Source organism: Ruditapes philippinarum, unplaced genomic scaffold (assembly GCF_026571515.1).
Source record: "Ruditapes philippinarum isolate M1 unplaced genomic scaffold, ASM2657151v2 ctg486_1_1_1_1, whole genome shotgun sequence".
Taxonomy (NCBI): domain Eukaryota; kingdom Metazoa; phylum Mollusca; class Bivalvia; order Venerida; family Veneridae; genus Ruditapes; species Ruditapes philippinarum.
In genome coordinates, this window is record NW_026860123.1 from 374,417 (window position 1) to 397,912 (window position 23,496).

General features: G+C 29.4%; 1 protein-coding gene across 5 annotated transcripts in view; it reads left to right on the forward strand.

The window, feature by feature from the left end:
* Window positions 1-23,496, forward strand: part of LOC132758973 (uncharacterized) — a 174,921-nt gene that overhangs the window by 49,360 nt on the left and 102,065 nt on the right. The gene's annotated exons all lie outside the window — the stretch shown is intronic.

Consider the following 23,496-nt stretch of genomic DNA (forward strand, 5'->3'; position numbering starts at 1 on the left):
TGAAAATGTCATTGTCGCATAATATTGACTTTAACATGAAAAATCAAATCAGAAAAGCAACGTGAGTAAAATGCTAAAACACCATAACTTTATGTAAAACGCATTTTGAAGCAGTGGTTGAGTAGAATAAAATACATATTAAACTTAATAACAATACATACGATTGTCAATGAAAAAGTATAAAAACGGGTCGTATTATAGCTTCCCCAATTGTGGGCGGACGGGCGGGCGGCTGGGCGGGCGGTGTCCATTTTTTTCCGGAGCATATCTCCTACATATAGGGAGGAATTTTAATGAAACTTCATTGAAATGTCAACAACTATGAGAAGTCGTGACGTGTGCATGAACCAGGTATCTAGGTCAAAGGTCAAGGTCACACTTAGAGGTCATTGTAAAACGCTTGTCCGGCGCAAAACTTCTACATGCATAAAGGGATTTTAATGAAACTTGGCACAAATGTTCATTAATGTGAGGCTTATTAAGCACATACTCTAGGTCCCTGCTACCAAAGTCAATGTCACATAGAGAAGTCAAAATTTGTGTACGGGGACCATTTACTCATTATTGATCGATGAATTGTGACACAAATGATAATTGTCATGACTACAAGTGTCACACGTAATTTAGGTAAATATTTGCAAGGTCAAGGCCACTAGAGATGATTTAATATCCAGATATTTTCCGAATATTGTCTTCCAATATACATATCTATAATGCCCACATCTATGGACGTTTTATGCGACAATGTTGCCCTTGTTTACTCTTAACACCTTGCGCAATTGTTATAAGGCTTTTTCATACATCGTTGTTTATTATACTTGTTATCGTGGCATTTGTCCACTTTTTGTTGCTGAAGAAAATAATCTGTCGAGAAATTGTACGTAACATCATATTTCTTTCTCAAAAATTGATAATGTAGGACAAGAGTAACACATTTCATGATTTGAGAGTATAATGTGATGACAAAAAAACCTATCAAACCAGTCTGGGACATTACCGCTTACTCTTCACGAAACAGACATCCCACATCTCTGATATTAGTGCACGCGGGTCACTTAAATCATCGTCATATTCATTTACTTGAATGACATACATTCTAGGGCAGAGTTAGTCACTTGTATCGCGTAAATCCGTTTGTTTCGTGTCAATATGCTTTACTTGCAATAATTTCACAATTGCGGATTATTTTATGCTAACCAGTGAAATTCTGGGGTTTTATCTCGTAACAAAATCCGCATCACTCTATGTATATCTATTACGCTGTGACTGATAATGCTTTGGCCAACTCATTACATTTTTTGTACGTTTAAATGTTTGTGATTCCGTTAATATATAAATTTGATGATCAGTTATATACAGATCAGTGTTGTTATATTCTTCTGGTCTTGCGGAATCATTGATTCTAGCACTTTGAAGTGTTGAAAATTGATTACCTCACAATATGGTGATTGGGGGGGGGGGGGGGTGAGGGATGTTGCACTTTTTCATTATCTCTCATGTAATTTTGTTTTCATTAATGCTTCTGAGGGATTAAACTTTCTCCATATTTTAAACGGTTATTGATTAGTGTAATAAATATGAATTAGTAACTTATACAATAGAAAGCAAGTCATAATCAAATTAATTTTTCTGTTGATTTATACTAAATTCCTGATAGTAACCTTTACCTTTAAAATATGAGCGGATTCAATACACATGTATCCCTTTAATTTGTAAGTTCATACACTCACCATGTAGCTTTCGATTCTAATAATCAAGTGTTCTATTTTTAATAAATAATACTTGTTCAGCTACATTAAGCACTTCAATTACACCATCGTTTGTTCCAGAAAACAAAACATTAGATCAAAAAATATATTTCTAAAGAAAATGTAAAGGTATTTTTATCATTTTAGTGCTTTTTAGTAAGAGCAATGATGTGTCAAATGTACCATTGTTATGATATTAACTGTGAAGACTTTTAATTTGTTTACAATTTTCCTTAAATCTTACTTAAATAGTTTCTGTCCATTAGAATAGTAGATATTGTAGCCAGATACTGATGTATAACCATTTTTAATATCCCTATTACCGAAAGCATGTGTTGATTAGATATGATAAAACATCACATAGCCAACAGTGTATGGTCAAGTGTTCTCATAGAGTTATGTGAGAGTAGTTTTACAAGGCAAAAGATTACATATACGTTTTGCAATCATGCCTTTTTGGTTATTTATGTCCAATGCTATGAGCACCAGATTTATTGTTATGTTCTTTTCAAACTTCAATACATTTATCCATTTCCCAGACCAGCAAGTCCTTTCAAATTAAATATATATTTCCTGTACACATACAAAAGCTGTAAACTACAATCTTAATATTGTATTATTAGACAATCTGTAAAGTTTATTTATGAGCCTGTAAATCAGACATTTAAAGACTGAAGAGTAGAAGTTACGTCAATATTGCCCATCCTCACGGTAAAACAAGCTGTGTGATCTCAAAATCTAACAATGGCAACTAATCGCCTGATTTATTTTATTAAAGGAAAAGACGATCATTTAAATCCAACCTGAGAGCATTCATCAATAGCAGACTGTTCACGAGAAATTCTTCAATTCAAAAGGAATTGATTGGACTGTTTTTGTATATGTTTGATTTGGTTCTGAACGATTAACTGCTAACATACATCCGTGTTACATTTTAAAAGGCTAAATGACTCCAGAAAAAAGAGTATATCTGTTGTTTCTGTGTATAAAGACAATGCTTCTTTGAATTTAATATTTAAACTTAAGCTTTGTCATATTCTTCTTGCTTTCTGTTTTGCAATTACAATAATCAAGTTAATTGTGTTTTTTGTGTTTGAAAATTTTAGTATTCATAAGTCTTAAAACCAAAAAATGCCTTTTGCATACTGGCGGCAACTGACTTTGCGACTGGTGCAGTTCAAGATCGTGCCGTGTCGTCTTATCGGTTTCTGCACAGTTCGCTATTCGGCCAGTTTGCGAATTTTTTTCCTCTTAAACTGACAAATAATTTTGTCCAGTTAAGATATTTAGCGTGGTAAAGGTTACGAATACAAACATATATAAAGAAATTTGTTTCATTTTCTTCTGTAATGTTACAAAGCTTGGCGGTCAATGTATACAGACTGTTAAACTGTCTTACAACGAGGCGGACGCCGTATACACGCTTAAACACAGGCAAACATGGTTATAAATCAGCTAGAATCACATAAGATCTTGTTTATTAGATTGTTTACGTACCTCTTTGTCTACACATATATATTTACATTTGAACTACTTAATGTTGTTGTCCTTTCTTTAGATGCTGCGCTTATCTGATTGTCGTCTTCTTTTTGAATATGACAATGAGAGGCTCACAAATTGCAATGTGTAAATTGTATTTGTGTAACTATTTTTTTAATACAACTACCTCTATAAGCTTTGCTTACTTGTCGGATAGAATTCTGTTTTGGATGGTTAACGTACGTTTGTTAGTTTTATTATGATTGTAATGGATATGATGTACATTTGATGACATATAGAAAGCCAATTTCACTTGAACTTGTAAAAAATAATAACAGAAACGCAGCTTTTTTGTAAGTGCATTGTATTAACGGTGATTACATTTTGCAATAATATACTTTTTTCTCATGAAACATATGTATGTCAATGAACAACATCAACAAAATATATAGAAATGTGTACATTTAATTATCAGACTACTTATACAACTTTAATCAATGCAATTTATGCATGCAGCCTCAAAAACAAAAACAACTACAACAACAAGCAAAAATAAATAAATAAATAAATATAAATAAATAAATAGATAAATAAACAGAAATGAGAACACCCACAAGAGAGGTTTGTTAAACTTAAACTGAAACTGTTATAGATGTCGGACTTAAAATATCCATATAAAGTAACTAGAAGCTAAATGAAGTACTGTCCACGCTTAAAATGTTTTGTTAGTCTTTGGGGACATTTCCACTTACATTATTCGATGTTCATCATCATCGTGTTAAATAGTATACTTACAACGACTAATGTTTTAAATACCAATATGATAAAGATATAAAATAACCCATAATTGCAATTATAATGATTTGTGTCTACTGTGGTATTAATTGATATTTTGTCAACATAAAAGTACAAGTATTCTTTAAGCTTTTGACATCTATAGATCTTTTTTGTGCCACAATCTAAAAATTGCACAAAGAAAAGCCTAAATTGTAGATTGAGGTTCTATGCTAATGATTATAGAAATTGTCTTAAAAATACCCATTTTGCCGCATTTAGGCCAACCTATTTATTTCTCAAAAACTTTTTATTTTTGCTATCTTGTTACAGTTTCCAAACAAATTCTCATTTGCCATACACATAAACTATCTGTTGCTTCTTTTGCTCTGTAGTTAGTTAGTATAATCATAGTGAATGGAAGTCAACATACTAATTTGTTTGCATTTTGCTAACTTTAGATTATACGACATATAACTGCACATTTGCGCAACTTTCTTCAGTTATTAATTAAACCTCTAATATGCCTCTTAATATTTTATTAGAACATTATCAAGCACATGTTTGACATTTCTTTAGAACAAAAAATGGATTTCTGAAGCATAATGCTTTTTCAAGGACTTTCGTATTCGTTCTTTTCTTTCAATATGTTTGAAGGTCCAAAAGGTACTTAAACTTGCTGTTCCACAAAAATTATTTAAATATTTATTCAAGAAGACTTTGCAGAATTTGTTGATGATTAAACAAATTTTCTGTCTAGTATCCTATTTTTTTTATATCTCTTCATGCAAATATTAAGTTTACTTCAATAGGAATTGAGTATTGTTAAATATTAAGACATTTTAGGAACATTATAGGATTTTCTGTTAATGAAATTGTATTGTTAAAAGATGATATGCTATGAAGTGCTGGACAATTTCCAAGCAAATAACATAACTCAATTTATTATAGATGTGTGTCATTTGAAATTGATTCAATCAAAGGATGATGCCAAAGGTAATTAGAAAAGCTTTTTGGTATTTTTGGGTAAACATTGCATTTTTTATCCATAAAACTAGGCAAAATAGGAAACTCTAAAGGTCACACAGATCGTTCAAATTGAAAATGTTGCAGGAATGGTTTGAATGAAGTTGGTTCTTGTCAGAATACAACGTGTATATGTAAAGAATAAAGTAATTTACAATTAAGGAACATCCACAAATGTGTTTATTCAACCATAATGATGGAACATATTCTAAGACATATTTATGCCGTTCCATGATGTTTTGGAACAGGAACTCTCTGGAGAGCAATTGAAACAAAAACAAACAGTTAAAAATTGCAAACTCGGTTAATATTAGTCTGCTCTTGAGAGAAAATGGACAATCTAATTTCTTGCACACCAGCTAGCACCGGCTTGAGCACTATACAATCATCAACGTTGAAATATTGAAATAATGATCACCAAGTACAAATAGAATTTTACAACAATCCCATAAACATTTAAAAGTTTGTGTATGATGAATATATTAAAATTTGAAGGATGGGTATTCAAAGTAACAATATAAGATGATTTTTAGTCATATTTTTGCTGAATTCAATATAAGTATATGTTTAAATCTTTTGTGTGTTCAATATAATAATCTAATTACTTATCACACTGGTATATACGAGTAGTTGATAAAAAGAAATAAAATGCTACTTTATTGATTTTTGTCATAAAAACCTTCTCTAAAGGAAACAGAGTTTACTTTGTAACACCATAAAGCCTAAAAAAACTGAAATATTGTATGTCATACTTATTTGTCAAGCCACAATTGTGATGGTTTCTTCTCAGATATACATGACCTAGTTTCTGAAGAAAATATATACATCGCATACTCATTTGTATATAATGATAGGAAAGATACAAAATATTTGTCGTCTGCTAGTAATGAACACTTATCTACAAAAATGACAAGGTTTTTGTGAAAACCAAAGCCTGCTGTTATGTTATCTGGTTACAAATGACCAGTCTTTATAAATAAACAGAATGTAGAAGAAATAAGGAATGGTTGTATTTGATGTATTAGCATCGTTTTTTTGTGACTTCATATGAAGAACTGGCTTTTGTCAAACGTGACCATAAATTAGCCAGCTATTATTTCAGTAAAATATATGACCAATGACATGTTTTTAAACTTTAGATATAATCTATTTCTTTAAAGAACGCTATGAAAAATACGAAACAATGCGGTTATATTTATTTATTTATAAGCCATCCTTCACATGAAATGATTTCTCTGTTGATCTTACCACTGCATACCTCCAGATGAGCCAAATTATTTCAGGAAAATTATTCTTGAGAAAAAATGTAAAATTTTAATAAAAGTAAAAATATTAAAGTAAAAATATACATGTTATGTACAATTGCTGACTGATTTTGGAGTATTTATCACCATAATTCCTTTGTGTGACGAACGCAGTCAGGTTTTTTTTACATATTCGGTAATCTTTTTGGTAGATATCGTGGACAGTAAGTGCAGTTTGTAATGTGTAAACTATTTTCATTTTTTATCCCACAATGTTTCATTTTTATATACATTTTCAATTTTGTCATGACAATTAACATGAATCTGGAGGCATACTGCTTTAAAGAACGTCTGCAAAATAAAAGAATAAAATGTAAATAAGCGTATGTAGTTAGTTGTCAGTTATATTGACTGTGATATTGCGACAGAAAATACATTTTCATATGAATTACTACAAATTAACAAGACAAACAAAAATGTTTCTCCGCTCCGTAAAAAGTAACATGGCTTGTTCCTTTGAGAGGTCCTTCATAAAATATTTGTTTTCATTTAGAAAAAGACAATTCCCAGGGCTCATATTTTCAACTTTATCCTTTTTTTAAATGTCTCATATTACTTTATTGTCATATTGTATGATACTTTATTGACACGTGTGGGTTGAATGTTCTATTTTATCATCATTATATGATTGCTCGTGCTTTTTGGTTATATCATCAGTATAGTTATAGGTTTCATAACTACACTATAAAAGCTTCTTCGTTACCTTAGCAATTTTATGACCTGACTTAAGGTATAAAGCAACCTTTGTATTTGTTCTTTTACAATGTCACTGATAAAAGTTTACTCAATTGACATATTGACCTCACAGTAAAATATTTTAAATGCCATTAGAATTAACAACCAACTAATTCTTTTTACGGTCTAGTCCTTTGTGACTTTGGCAGACCTACATATGGTTCACATTGTTGCATGCATGAATTGCATAGTCTTATTATATAAAATGTAGATGTAACTCAGATAAGTTTGTTATAATGCAAAATATTTATATTATTGCTTATTAAAGATATTAAATATTTTACGATAGAATTATAACAAAGTTAAAAATGAATTTGGTAACATTGTTACTGTATAGTGATCCGTGACAAGCGTTTAAATTAGCCGTAAATACTGTCTACTACTACTATAAACAGATACAAGAAATTAATAAAATATTTATATTTAGTATTTCTGGTGTCTCTTTACATTTTACAATATTAAAAAGCACATCAAAATTTGCATCGATTTCAATTAAATACTTCAGTTTAAAATGAGACTCTTTCAAGTATATTTTAAAATTAAATATTTGTGAAATCTAATGCTTCATAAATCAATAGTTGTCATGCGTGTTATAACATAGCTGGGTTTGAAGATTGTGTTTTTATCCGTTTTATTGCTTCAAATAACAAAATATATACTACAACTTGTCACGAAATAGCTTATAAAAATCATGGAAACTGAAAATCATAGAAACTCGACATGAAACTCTTTAGGAATTCTGTTTTTCTCTATGAACGTGATATTCTATCTCATGGGAAAGTGAAATATATAGACATTTTAATTAATACTACTAATATTACAACAGGTTTTAATGATTCATCATAATATTAAAGTAAAGTGGCATTAAATTGACATTTTATAGAGGAAAAAATCTACTTTAAGTTCAAGCTTTTATGAAAAGGTAAAAGATAAATTAAATGATGATTTCACAAATAACACGATACTTTACATACTTCTGTATATTACCTAACCGATTATTGCAAGAAGAACTATTTTGTTGAGCCTTTAGCTGACGGATATTAAGAAAGCGGAAACATTATTTAAGTGTGTTGACATGATAAAGCGGAGACATTCTACACGCCACATTATGTTACACTCTTACAGATACTGCTACTCTAATGGCAAGTACAATTATTTGCTCTTAATATCAAGATAAATACCTCTTGCAAGATTTGGTTTATATTTAAATGATGAAATATATTGCGCTGGGTATAATGCTTAGAAATACAGCTATAGTTCCTGGAAAACGTCTGTGAATGTGATATGTTTTCAAATGTTCATACATGATTTGGAATTGGTGCTAGGAAATGCTTGTTTATGTCTCACATAAAGATTTCTGTGCTAAAAAACAGTTTGTGTTTGATACGTACGGTGTTTCTAACTTGCATTAGAATAACATATTTATAATTACTGTCTATTTCTAACATAACAATACTTTTTCATTGCACATCTTGACTAATTCGTTGAGAAAAAATAAAATGTTAAAACATTTTAAAATGCAATAAAATTCACTTGCCTTGACCCAGATTCGCATTCAGCACCCTCACAAGCTAAGCGAGCATGTAACCCCAGGCCCAAGGGCTTCCAGTATTGTTATAAGAAAAAGTCAGAAGTAAACCAAATAATTCTATATTAGGTTTGTAATCCTTATCGTATCGGTATCCCAAAAAAAAATAATCATAGGTTTATCCTAGACTCAAAGCTGGACAAATCAATTAAAAAAAATTAGCAGGATAGGATTTACATGTTAGTAATGATTTTTACTATTAGGTATAGTTAGCTTATACAAATTTATTTTAGTTCGATTGTGTTGGAAGCTGTAATCTTAGTGAAACACCCTTGAATCCGTTCCTGGAACCAACCGGTTCTAAGTAATGAATGTAAAGTTTCTTGCTTAAGGAAACAACAGCTTGCCTCTGACAGGGTTTGAACCCCGCGGTCAGCAATCCTTAGATTACTAGTCCGACGCTTAAACCACTCGGCCGCGCCGCCACACTATTTAGACTAGGTTTAAGCGTCACCCGGGTTTATTACCATCCATTAACTATTTAATGCGAAAGAATGTGAATATCATTCGCTTCTAAATTATCGTTGATAGATTTATAACTTTCTGTCAAATATCATGTTATTAAGCACCTGTAGTGACGAGGGTGGGTCAATATGTAAAGCATTATGAAATATACTTTTTAATTAAGCCCGTGATTCTTGTGTTTGTGTACACTTTACTATGCCATCTGCTTTCAAATGATACCAAAATCATGCGTGTAGTCAACCGATAAAGAATTGTATTCACATTTTAAAATACCTAACACGAGTAACTATAAATATGAAATATGGCTGGTAAACGCTCAGTTTGATGTGGTGAAATAGGGCTTCCTTTGTTTGTTTTTTTGTAAATTTATTATTGACCACATTGCATATAATATTGACCAACCCTCGTAGTTGTGGAAACTTCGAGCATTGCAATACCTTGAGAGATCATATTTGTTAGCAAAACAAGCAAACATTATCTAACAAGTGTCTATTGTGTTGCTTATAAAATAACTTCATATGTTATATTTTTATTGAAGACAAAGGTCATTAATAAGATATTTCGTTTTAATTTGAAAAATGACTGAAAAAGTTAATGAATTTTTAATGTTACATTAGTATCTCATATTTCTTCAATATTTCAGGGATTTTTATTAACACGCGTAGGTTTTAATGTCAAATTGTGCCAATATTATATCATTTCAAGAAGTTGAGAACTATCATTGTCATACATTTTACGTTTCGTAAGTGTTAACACTTCGTAATTACACCATAATTAATACTAACATCTAAAACTTCACGAAGCAATTTTGTGACCTTGCTAAAATTACATTTGAAATTGTCCTTAAGCAATGTCAGATTTGAAAGAACCGGAAAATTGACATACTGACCTCACAGTGAGTGCACATAATAAATATTCAAATAGTTCATAATACAAATTAGTATATAATCAACAAGGAAAGGAGGCATTCAATGAACGCATACCCCAAAACACTCTATAGTCGAAATTATATATGATTTCAAAAGATTCCAAGTTTAACATGCATGGATTACATAGTCGTATATTATACAAAATGTAGATGTTACTCAGATAAGTTTGTTATAATACACAGTATAGTTTGCTTACTAAAGATATAAATATTTTTACAATACAAATACAATAAAACAATAAAGCAGGAAAGAATTTGGTAATTTTGTAACGTAAAGTGATCCGTGGTCAGCGTTTAAATTAGCCGTGAATACTGTCTACGTCTACTATAAACAGATAGAAGAAATTAATAAAATATTTATAAATAGTATTGCTGGTTTCATTTTACATTTACACTATTAAAAGCACATCAATATTTGTATCGGTTTCGATGAAAAACTTCATTTTAAAATTAATCTTTTTCAAGTATATATTGAAATTTTGTGAATAATTGTGAATACACCTTGAAGACGTTTGACAATGATAGGATATTAGAAGAACACAATATGAAGATATAAATATATTTCATCAATCGTTAGTTGTGATGCGCTTGTTAAAACATAGCTACATTTGAAGATCGTGTTTTTACCGATAACAAATTGTCACATTTATTACTCAGATTGACGGAATATTTACTAGAACTTCTCCCGGAAGAGTTATAAATAGTCATAGAAAATGTCATATGAATGTGATGTTTTATCTGCTAGAAAAGTCAAATTTATAAATATTTGGATTAACCCTTTTAGGAAATTCATAATGGTGAATACGGTATTGAGTTAACTATATTTCAAATTAATTGCTTTTCTGAAGAAAAATCATCGTAAAGCTCATGATTTAATAAAAGGAAAACAAAAATGACGATTTTATCATTGTCACTTCTGTATATTACCTAACTGATTATTGGTAGAAGAACTATTTTGTTGAGCCTTTAGCTGACGGATATAAAGAAAGAGAAAACAGTATTTAAGTGTGTTGACATGATTAAGCGGAGACATTCTACACGCCACATTATGTTACACTCTTACGGATATTATAACTCTAATGGCAAGTACAATTATTTGCTCTTATCAACAAAGAAATATATTTTATTGCATTAAGTTAATGTGATGATAGTTTATGCCAACTATTACGTGTAGAGTTACAGCTTTAGTTCCCAAAACGTCTGTGTATATGATGACCTTTTCCAAATGTATTAACATTTGCAAGTGATAGGAGCTTGCTCATGTCTTACAAAAGGAGAAGACTATAACGGATAAACTTAAATACTTGTCAAATATTGCGTTAACAGTTACAGAACAGCTTTTGTTCCAAAAACATTTGTGTCTATGACTTTTTTCCAAATGTACAAACATTTGCAAGACTAAGGAGCTGTTTGTAAATGTCTCACCAAAAGAGACAGCTACTGAAAGCCCGCAATATTTGTCAAACGTGTAAACTCCTGTTTGTTTTGTGATGCTATTATATGAACGATTTGAAAGTCATTTACCAAACACAAATCAGAAATAAAACGATATAACGACTGTAATGAAAACCATTGAAAACGAAATATGTACATGTTGATAATAAGTGAAAGTAAAATAAGTAGAATGTATCTTTTGTATTAAATAAGGGTGGTCAATAAAGTCAGTAATTTGTTTAAACATATTTCATGATATTATAATGCAGTATATATGCACAATGCTAATAAAATTACAAATGTCAAAGATAGAAATTAATTACATGGATAAAATAGAGAAAAACAGAATCCCTAAAGAAAGCCCAACACGGCAAAATTGTAAAATGTTGCAGACTCGGTTTGATTGTGCCTGTTCATGGACCCATTTGATCGAAAACATATATTAAGTTATTCTCCTGCGCATCGGCCGAATGTTTCACTAACGCTCACTTCTTACCTCTGCTTACTCTCCTGCGCATCGGCCGAATGTTTCACCAACGCTCACTTCTTAAGTAGCGTGAGTGCATTCAGTAAGCTGCGAAGGGAGCGTAATATTAAGTATAATTGATAATCAAATAAAACGGGCTCCTTTAGAAAAATGCTAGACATTTTCATAAACAATTTCCGCGAGGAGTGATACTTCCGACATAAAACAATATGACCTTTTTTCTCACACATATTTGACCTAGTTCCCGAAAACAACAAATATTACTTCCTCATTTGTATATTTCAATACGAATGCTACATACAATATATTTGTCGTCTGCCAGTAATGAACATGTATTTACATAAATGACAACGTGTCTGTGAAATCAAAGCCTGCTGTCATGCTATCTGATAACAAATGACCACTCTTTATTCATAACCGAAAATGTAGAGGTTTCACCAGTAAGAGATTATAAACGAAACAAATGAAAAACTACACCATGAATGACCATAATTTTGACAACTGTTAGATTTTAGGATATGGTCCTTTATTAGGTCCGAAAAGTAGAAAAGATATTCATCATCTAATTCGCGTTAACGCTTAACCTGCTTAAACAGGATGTGATTAGTTTTGGTCACAATGATAGAGTAAGGACAGTCTGCTGAAACAGAAGATCAAGTTAATAAACGTCGCATCTGTAGTTAAATGGGTCATGACCAAGCATTGCAAAATCCGAAAGGATGACTTCTTTTCAAATGAAAAAAATGATCCTAATAACAGAACAAATGGATCTCATTTTCTACAGAAAATAAATTCATATATTGTATTTTAATTTTAAAACAAAAGGTTATGAATTATATGCTTTCATTTTATTTGAAAAGAATACATAGCTGTTTCTTACTTTTTCTGTTTTCTGTTTTACTGTAGTAGCTCATGTTACTTCTTTTTAATATCGTATGGTACTTTATTGACTAACGTGGGTTTAATGTTATATTGTGGCAATAACATATCATTTAAACTGGCTTTAGCATTTGCAGAAGTCGATACCTTCTCATTTAATATATTGTATATTATTATTATTATTATATGTGTAGGTCTAAACACTACGTATATACATAGTAATTAAAACCATCAACTTCAACTTTACGAAGCAATTTTGTGACCTTGCTAAAATCTCTATTTACCATGTAATTGTCCTTTGGCAATGACAGATCTGAAAGAAAAGGAAAATGGACATACTGACCTTACATTGAGTGCACATAATAAATATTTATAAACGGCATAATAAGAATTAAAAAGCAAATTAATTTTTACGGACTGCTTCTTTGCGGTTTTGTCCGACCTACATATGATTTCAAAAGATTCACATTGTTGCATGCATGAATTGCATAGTCGTATTATATAAAATGTAGATGTAACTCAGATAAGTTTGTGACAAAGTAAAATATTTATATTATTGCTTATTAAAGATATTAAATATTTTACGATAAAATTATAACAAAGCAAAAAATGAATGCGGTAACATTGTTACTGTATAGTGATCCGTGACAAGCGTTTAAATTAGCCGTAAATACTGTCTACTACTACTATAAACAGATACAAGAAATTAATAAAATATTTATATATAGTATTTCTGGTGTCTTTACATTTTACAATATTAAACAGCACATCAAAATATGTATCAGTTTCGATTAAATACTTCACTTTAAGATTATACTCCTTCAAGTACATTATAAAATTAAATATTTATAAATACGCCTTTAAAATTTAATATTCATAAATACGCCTTTAAGACTTTGAACAAAGTAAATGTGAGATGTTTTATACATAAATACATATATATATATATTATCAATAGTTATCATACGCATGTTTTAACATAGCTAAAGTTGAAGATCGCGCATTTACGGATAACAAAGTGTCATTGTATTGCTACAACTGATGGAATATTTACTAGAGTCATTGGAACCTCTCAGGGAGGTGCATTGTTACCATACGTTTTTAGAAATCTCAAACGAATCTAAATTAAATGTTTTCGTGTTTTGTTTTTAAAAGATAAATGATAAATGACTTAAATCGACAATAAAGACAAAAGGAAAATATAAATTCTTACATAATTTCTAGAAATTATCAGTATTTGTATTTACTTGTATTCTAGAAAAGATATTTTATTACATTGCTGCTGCTTGTATAAGATAGAAAGAAATAACGATGATCACAATGAATGGGAAAAAATATCCACATAAATCAGTGTAGAATATAACGGATGATTACGGGGAGAACTATTATGTTGAGCTTTTAGTTGACGCACACGTAGAAAGGGAAAGCCATGTTTATTTATGTGCGTTAACATGATAAATCGGAGATTTTCTACACGCAACATTATGTTACCCTCTTATGGATATTGTTTCGCTAATGGCAAGTATAATTATTTGTTCTTATCTAGAAGAAATATCTCATGTTGCATTTAGTTCTATATGATGACATATTATGAAATACGTTAAAAGTCAAAGCTTTAATTCTCCATTCCTGTATTTCTATGTCTATTCTTTGAAATCCTAAATTATTCGTTTTGCAACGCAAATTGTAGATGTTTTAAAACAGTATTAATTAAGGAAGGAATATATAAATAAATGACAAAAATGTCAACATTTGTGTATGGGATGATAGTACTAAATGGACGATTTATTTTGTGTTTATCTAAAACATATTTGAGACTATGTTAATGGAAATGACTGAAAGGCCAATGGATTTAAATGTATCATTAAAATACACAATAGTTTCAATGAGATACTATAAACGTATGTATTTTATACTTCCTTTTCATACGTATATTTATCATGATTTTGTGATAGGAAGTCAATGTTCTTTGATTATTTGCTCACTAAATCGTGCTTTATTGATGATTTAGAGAAACTTACTAGCTTTACTATTGAAATGAACAGATACTTATATTTACAAAATTGTTACCCAATATGAAAAAAACAACAACATTAAAACGATAATAAAGCATGGGGATGAAATTATCATGATAACAATTCTTGATGATCACATTACAATTATAAAAATTCTTGATGGTCACATTACAATGATAACAATTTATGATGGTCGCATTACAATGATAACAATTTATGATGGTCGCATTACAATGATAACAATTTATGATGGTCGCATTACAATTATAAAAATTCTTGATGGTCGCATTACAATGATAACAATTTATAATGGTCGCATTACAATGATAACATTTCTTGACGATCACATTTGAATGATAACAATTCTTGATGATCGAATTACAATGATAACAATTCTTGATGGTCGAATTTCAATGATAACAGTTCTTTATGGTCGAGTTACAATGATAAAAACAATTCTTAATAACCACATTAAAATGATAACAATTCTGATAATCACATTAGATTGATTACATTTCTTGATGATCACGTTAGAATGATTACAATTATTGATGATCACATTACAATTATCAAAATTCTTGATGGTTGTATTACAATGATAACATTTCTTGACGATCACATTTAAATGATAACAATGTTTAATGCTCACATATTAATAAATTTTACCTACTTAATCCTTAACAGCACTTTCATTACATACATGCATGTACAGCTTTATTTATGATACATTCAGAATGAATTATGCGATAATTGCATTACAAAATGACAAACTTTGCTAATAATAAAGTTTAAACATTTTAGATAAATTATCATTCTTAGAATCAAACACTTTTTCATGTTCAAGTTTGATTAACTGTCGCTGAAGTCGGTTCTCGTAAATGGGTTAAATGCAATGTGTTACTTTTTATTTATGTGTTCCTGTTTAACTTTTCAAAAGTGAAACTTTTGAGTGATGACCATAAAATAAAAGAATTTTTAATTAAAATTTATAGATTACTTCTTTTCACTTAAAGCAGTTCTGTAGCAAAAAAAAATGATATCAAAATTTATTACATTCATAAATTATAATAATTTTCTTATCATATATTCAGTGAGATTTTGATAAACCAAACACTAAAAAAATCTAACAAAATGTTTCTTATTTTAATAGAGAATGTCTTTGTTTTTAAGTTTCCTTTTAATGCAGGTATTTTGCATCTAGTAAAATATATTCAAATGTTTTGTCTTATTTGATAAATTTTTAAATCAAGCACATTAACCCTTAGAAATGAGTTAATCTGTTTTCTTTGAAAGAGCAATCGTGTGTTTTATACATTTTATAATGAATTTAATGACTATCACCTCTAACAGTAGTACTGAATGTGGTAAAATATGTCATAAAAATAAACATATGTAACCAAAGTGATATTTTGACTTTCATACAAAATAAGTTATCACTATAACTGTACTAAATATCAAAATATTAAAAATGATTAAGCTATATTTCCAAATAGGTAACTTTTGGAAACTGTGAGAGGACACAAATAATGAATAAGGTTTTGAGAAATAAAAATTATATCATTTTGGTGCTTACTATGCCTGACTTCATTGAGGTTTAATGGACATGATAGGACAGGAAATAAGTTTCCGACGCTAATGTTCTATTTGATGTAGGTCTATATAAATAGATTGTGCGCAAAAATTCAAATCATTCGCTCACTACGTTTCTTATAAATTAATCATTCGTCCTAAAATTCAAAAGCGTTGCAACACTTTTCATTCAATTTGGGCTGAGGATAGCAAAAGGTACAATTTTCAATTTATTGCTCAGTATATTTCGTAATCAAAGTTTGCATATTTTTCCTTTTAAATGCCAAAGCTGATCTATGTAAGAAAATAAAAAATTTCTGTTCTATTACAAGTAGAGAAACTGATAGCGAACAGCATGGATCCAGATCAGACTGCGCGGATGCGCAGGCTGATCTGTATACATGCTGGTCGCAAACGCACTATGTTGCTTTTGTCGTGATGAGGCTCATTTGTCAAAGTGTGAAATTAAATGTTGAGCTGCTCTATCAGAGATTAAAACAATGTTTTAAAACGCTGATTAAATTAGATGTTCAAAGTCATATATTGAATTGTGAAGTTCAAATGGCTCCTATGTCATTTTATTGTTCAAATTTCATTTTTTTTTACTACGCACACTTGTCGATATAAATGGCATTGACATTTTGTTATTCTTCAAAAATAATGTTTATATTAACAATTTTGTTATTCTTCAAAAATAATGTTTATATTAACACTTTATCATTTACACAGATTTATAAAAAAAATAATAAAATACAAAAGTATTTCACTCCCTACTTGGAAGTTTAAAATTTGTACAATACAATACAATATCGTTTAATTTGCAACGAAAAGTCGCCGGCCCTAAATACAAACAATAAAGCATCAAACATATGACAATGAAGTGCATGACTATATAGAGGATATTGGATGAGTGTAGTTTAATACTAAATTTATTGAACGAGTTGAATAAAATCATATTATCACACACCCGTGCCGATTTTGCGACTCCGTAAATATGGTATTGCACGGCCGTGCATATATTTTGACGTGACGTCATTAGCGTTATACAAACATAGTGTAAAGACGCGCTAAATGTTAGCGTTATACTATAGGCGCGTCGATGAAAAATGACTCTTATTTCACTTTAAACGGTCTTTATTTTGGGTATGTGATAAATAGAATATTAAATTCGTGTTAGTTCATTACTGAATTTATTGCACTCGTTGAATAAAATAATATTATGCTCGCCAGAGGCTCGCATAATATAATTTTATTCAACTCGTGCAATAAATTCAGTATTGAACTTACACTCATTCAATATCCTCTATTTATGCGAGCCTCTGGCGAGCATAATATTGTTTTATACAACGAGTTCAATAAATTTAGTATTGAATCTACACGAATATAATATTCTATTTATCACATATATAAAATAAGAACAGTAAACCGTTAAAATAAGTAATTTTTCAATGACGCGTCTATAGTGTAACGCTTACATTAGCGCGCTTTAACGCTATGTTTCTATATAGCGCAAATGACGTCACGTCAAAGTGTTATTACACTAGTGTAATATCGTTTTTATTACATAGAGGATATTGAATTCGTGTAAGTTCAATACTGAATTTATTGCACGAGTTGAATAAAATTGTATTATGCGAGCCTCTGGCGAGCATAATATTATTTTATTCAACGAGTGCAATAAATTCAGTAATGAACTTACACGAATTTTATATTCTATTTATCACATACCCAAAATAAACACCGTTTAAAGTGAAATAAGAGTCATGTTTCATTGACGCGCCTATACACTATGTTTGTATAACGCTAATGACGTCACGTCAAAATATATGCACGGCCGTGCAATACCATATTTACGGAGTCGCAAAATCGGCACGGGTGTGTGATAAATTGCTTTATTACACTCTTGCGCCGCGGCTTATGTGATAAAGTAATTTATTATATACTTATAAATGAAATATTGAGAAATATTGATGAAATAAAATGCGTATTTTCATTTTCTGTATTTTCACTATAAAAATTTATTTTTCACTGCAGTGAAACATATTTTCCGTATTTTCACTGGTGTCTTGTCGGACTACTTTCTTTTAAATTCTGCAAGTACACATAATTTAAGGGAAAGTCTTTCAAATTTTATCGCAAAAAAGAGAAAAATGTATATAATAAACAGAAAATTCACGTTCTTTTCTATAAATACATGTTTTATTTTCATCTTGTGGCATGAAAATTACCATATTTCACTCGTGGCTACCGCCACTCTTGAAATATTTATTTTCATACCACTCGATGAAAATAAATCATGTATTTATAGAAAAAACTTGAATATCCTCTATGTATTATATATGCATGTTAATTACAATGCTGAAAAAATGTATTACAGGAGACATTTGTTTAAAATTCAAATAGATATATTGTAAAAGTATCCTTTTAAAATAGTGGGATGAAGATATGAATATATTTCATCATTCGTTAGTAATGATGCGCTTGTTCAAACATAGGCTAAATTTGAAGATCGTGTTTTTACTGATAACAAATTGTTATTTTTATTGCTCAAACTAACGGAATATTTACCAGAACTTTTCCCAGAAGAGTTCATAAATACTCATGGAAAATGTCACATGAATGTGATGCTTTATATAATGTATACATGTTTGGAATATTCCTGAATTATTTTCAGGTTTGAATAATTCATAATTATGTAAAAACGTTGTATTAAATTGATTATTTTTCTAACTGGTTTTCAGAAAATAATCATCATGAAGTGCATGCTTTTATTCAAAGGAAAACAAAAACTTCCCATAATTTTGTATATTACCTAACCGATTATTGCAAGAAGAACTATTTTGTACATTATTTTGTTTCATGCTTTATAACTAAGTCTCTCTCTAAGTTTGAGTGCACTGTCTAAAAATCTTGAAAGTAATGCATTTAAAATCTTAACAGATTGTTGAAAACATTTAACCTAGAGGCGACCTACATTTGACTCCTACTTGACTGGGCGGTGTAATTCACACTAAAAATATTACAAAATCTCTTAAATAAAGTTTTTATATATAATAAAAATATTTGAGAAAGGTGGATAAAGTTAATGTTCCATTTCTACAATTGTAGAGTATTTATAGTAGCTTTTTACAACTATATGTTAAGTACTTCAAAATACCTGAATAAGTAGTTTGCATGAGTTGTCGTACAAATGTTTGAAAAGAGAAAACGTTTTACATATTTTTGTGAAGGAATCAAGTGACAGCTACGTCATTTGTTTTAATGATGACGTAGAATTGTTTTCAAATCATGATTAATGAATTTAAATCAATTATTTATCATTGAATTTATTATCTTTGGGCAACTGTTTTTCCCTCTCTAAATTCCTTACTTCTGTAGGCACTGTTTTTGCAGCATAAAATTCATTTTTAATAAGTTAAAAGTTAAAATACGCATTTTATGAGATCTTTATGTGACTTATTGGTTTGTACTCATGGCAGAATTCTCTGTTTTGAAAATAAGTCATATTTTATCTCCATGTTAATCTTTAATAAATTTAATGAAAGTAATAAATACTCGTTTTTTTGACAGTTCCTTCAGAATAATTTGTATTTGTTGACGTTGCTAATAGATCTATACCATTAATGACAAACAAAATTGTAATTTTGCTTTTAGACAGACACTTTAAGTTGTATCAAAAAGTTAGTTTCTCATTGTGCATACATAGAAAATATTTTTATGATCTTACGGTTCAATGCTTTCTAGATTTTTTAAAAAAAAGAAGCATATTTGCAAAAAATATAAATGTTTGAAATATATTTTAAAGAAGGAGTAATGATATTTCACAGACTGGATGCCATTCAAGGTTTGATTTTATAATCTTCTAATTATTGTCAACTTATTTTCAAAAGCGTTCTTTCATGAACATTTTACTAAGCGTAAAAAGAAACAAAAAGCGTGCGCATACACGCACTCAAAACGCAAAATATGACTTTTTTCTAGACTATAAAAAGGTTGCAAAGTCATTTGCATTGAATGCAATTCACGTTCGTTTAATCTATCATTACCAACGTTTAATCAGATATGTGTTCATGTCTTGTGGTAATTTCGTGCGACATTATCTGATTTCTTTCTATTCAATTCAATAGTAAACCTATCTTATAAAAAAATCATTTTTTGAGATTTCTCAAACAAGCAAAATGTTGTCTTATGAATATCAAATCAGGTCGTGATTCGAAGGTAATTAGAAATGATAAGGAACAATTAGCAAACATTTTAAAATTCATTTTTATGAATACACAATGTTTCGTCTTAAGGTATTGATACGTACTTAATATTCCTATCACCATGGAGGTATGTCAATGCATCATTTATTTACAAGTTATACTTCAATTTCGGGTATGCATTTGTATAATTACTTCTTATATGAAACTGTATGTTTAAATCAGTTTTTGCTATATATTTTGCTAATTTATTCACACGGGCTGTTACTGAAAACGTGTGTTTTTAAAATTTATTTGTAGCGTGAATCGTTGTGGTAACCGCGTACATCCGCAACTATCACTTGTATGTAAATTCATTTATGTGATTGTTTATAATGACTTTTAAGTTGTGTGAAAGACTAATCGGTGTTACAATGATTTAAGAACAAATGTTACACATGACATAATCTGATATAAGATATAAATATAAAGTTGCGTAATACGAGTAATATTTTGAAAATATTTAAATAAGCTTTTATAGTCGCACAATGTGATGGTTTTCTTTTGTACAATTTAAGCAAACAAGAATTGGAATATATCGTAAAACGAAAATGATATATTACGCTAGTAAAAGGAAATAGCGCATACGAATAAAGGTAATTATTTGTACATAGTTTTTAATAATAAACAAAATAAGACTGATATCATATTTTATATGGTCTATTACATGTATCGAAGGTCTGTAATATGATAAATTATAATATTCAAAGTATTAAGTATCAAACATAACAACAAATCATGCAATAATTATTTATGGTTGTTGTTGTACATGGTCCGGTATTACACATATATTATATAGCAGATAATAAAATGTTCTAAATAAAACAAAAATACCTTTGTCGTCATATAACTTTTCATACTAAATCACTTATCAACGTTTATTTATTCAAACAATATTTTATAAGAATGTCCAAATGATATATTTATAACGTTTTTATAATATATTTGAAATACTTAATGAAAATTGTGCCCATTGAAGGCTAATCTACTTTAAACAATTGACGTTTGATAGATCGTTAAAATGATTTGTATCAGAACAGAACAGAACACAACTCTATAAACTCTAGTTACATCTAGCAACATAAGAGTGTACAATACATGGTATATCAATATATTATATAATAAGTGACATGGTAACTGAGCATCTGAAAAAAGGTACCATCAATATTTTCATTATTTGAACATCTTATTATTAAAAGAAATTGGATTTTGGGGTAGATGTTCATATATGTTGGAGAATGTTTACATTTATAGTCAAATTATTGTATCGAAATTAAAATAAGTAAGAATTATATACAGGAGGTTGATGAAGAATCAATATTGCTTCATTTCGTTTGCAGTAAATGTACGAGTTATACATGTAACTCAAGTCAAGTCAAAATATTTTCATTTCAGTTCACAAAAAGTGTCAACATGATACATTCCAAAAATTAAGAAAGCATTAAATATAAACTGTTATATTCAGCTCCACATATTATAAAACTATTTTGAACAGAGATAATAAGTCTTGAGTCATCTATTTATTTTATCCCTGTTATGTTACAGCTTAATTGGAAATTTTCACGAATAAGAAACATTAATTAAGACATAATTCTACAAATAATGTGTTATGTGGTAATTTTTAGCAATTACTGTTGGTTCATTATAGAATTAACTTTTTTTTAAAATTTAAGTTATCATTAAAATATATTTATTCGCTTGAAAGTCGCAGATGTAGACGTTATAACAACTTTAACATTTATTTTATCGTTATAATTCACTTATTAAATTTGACTTGATTTTAATTTTGTTACACCACTTGTCCCGTTAAATCTAATATTGGTCCTTTTAAGTTCATATCATTATGCTTGTTGCATGCCCCTCTCTTCCTTTCGCCGCCATTATGTCCTCTCCCGGTTTTGGTTCGGTGTCCTTCTGGGTGCCCTGTTGTTGTGGCTGGTTTTTGTCGGTTGCCTTTGCCTGGTTGAACTTTTTTATATCCTTTTTTAATTCTAAGAAGCTATATCGAAACCATACCATATGTTTTTTCTTTTTTTAGCAGATTCACTTGTTTCTTTAGCCAATAAATGATCTTTTTATGTCACAACCGTTCTGATATAACAGTAAATCGTGTATCATAATTCAACATGATGTTGTAAACAATGCATGTCATGTTTGCATGCTTTTAAAACATTTAAAAACATTTACACAAGTTTAATTTATATTAGCTTAATCTATGTCTGGCTTGATAGTTTAAGATTGTTTACTTAAGTAATACTTTTACAGTGCTGTTTTTATAAACAGTAATTTATTCTTCAAATATTGAAAATAAAAATGTAAACAGGTAAACTATTCATTTAACCAGTTTCCAGAGGGTTTATTTTCAAAATGTCAATGGCAGCAATCTATTGGACTTGATTATGTTAACTTCATATTTCACCTGTTGATTTATTTTACATGTTGTTTCGTTGATTTAAAGCAATTTAAAAGATGAGGCGTTAGTCCTTTTCTTTAGAAACAAACCCTACTCAGACTATAAGTTTGACATAACATTGTTAGAAATGGATTATGGACTTTCTATAATTTATATCAGATTTAATTATTAAAACATATTGTCACACTAATGGCCCTGAAAGAGTGCACCAATTCAAATATGGATATAAGCTATATTACAAATAAATGATATCGAAGCTATCAAACTGGTATAAAAACACAAATTAATATTTCCCTTCCGTTTTATTAGAGCTTTAAATATTAAAATGTAATTTGAACTCATCTTTATGATACAATTGTACCGGATTATTTCTTAAACAAATATGAGATTAACTAAATTATCTATTTGTGT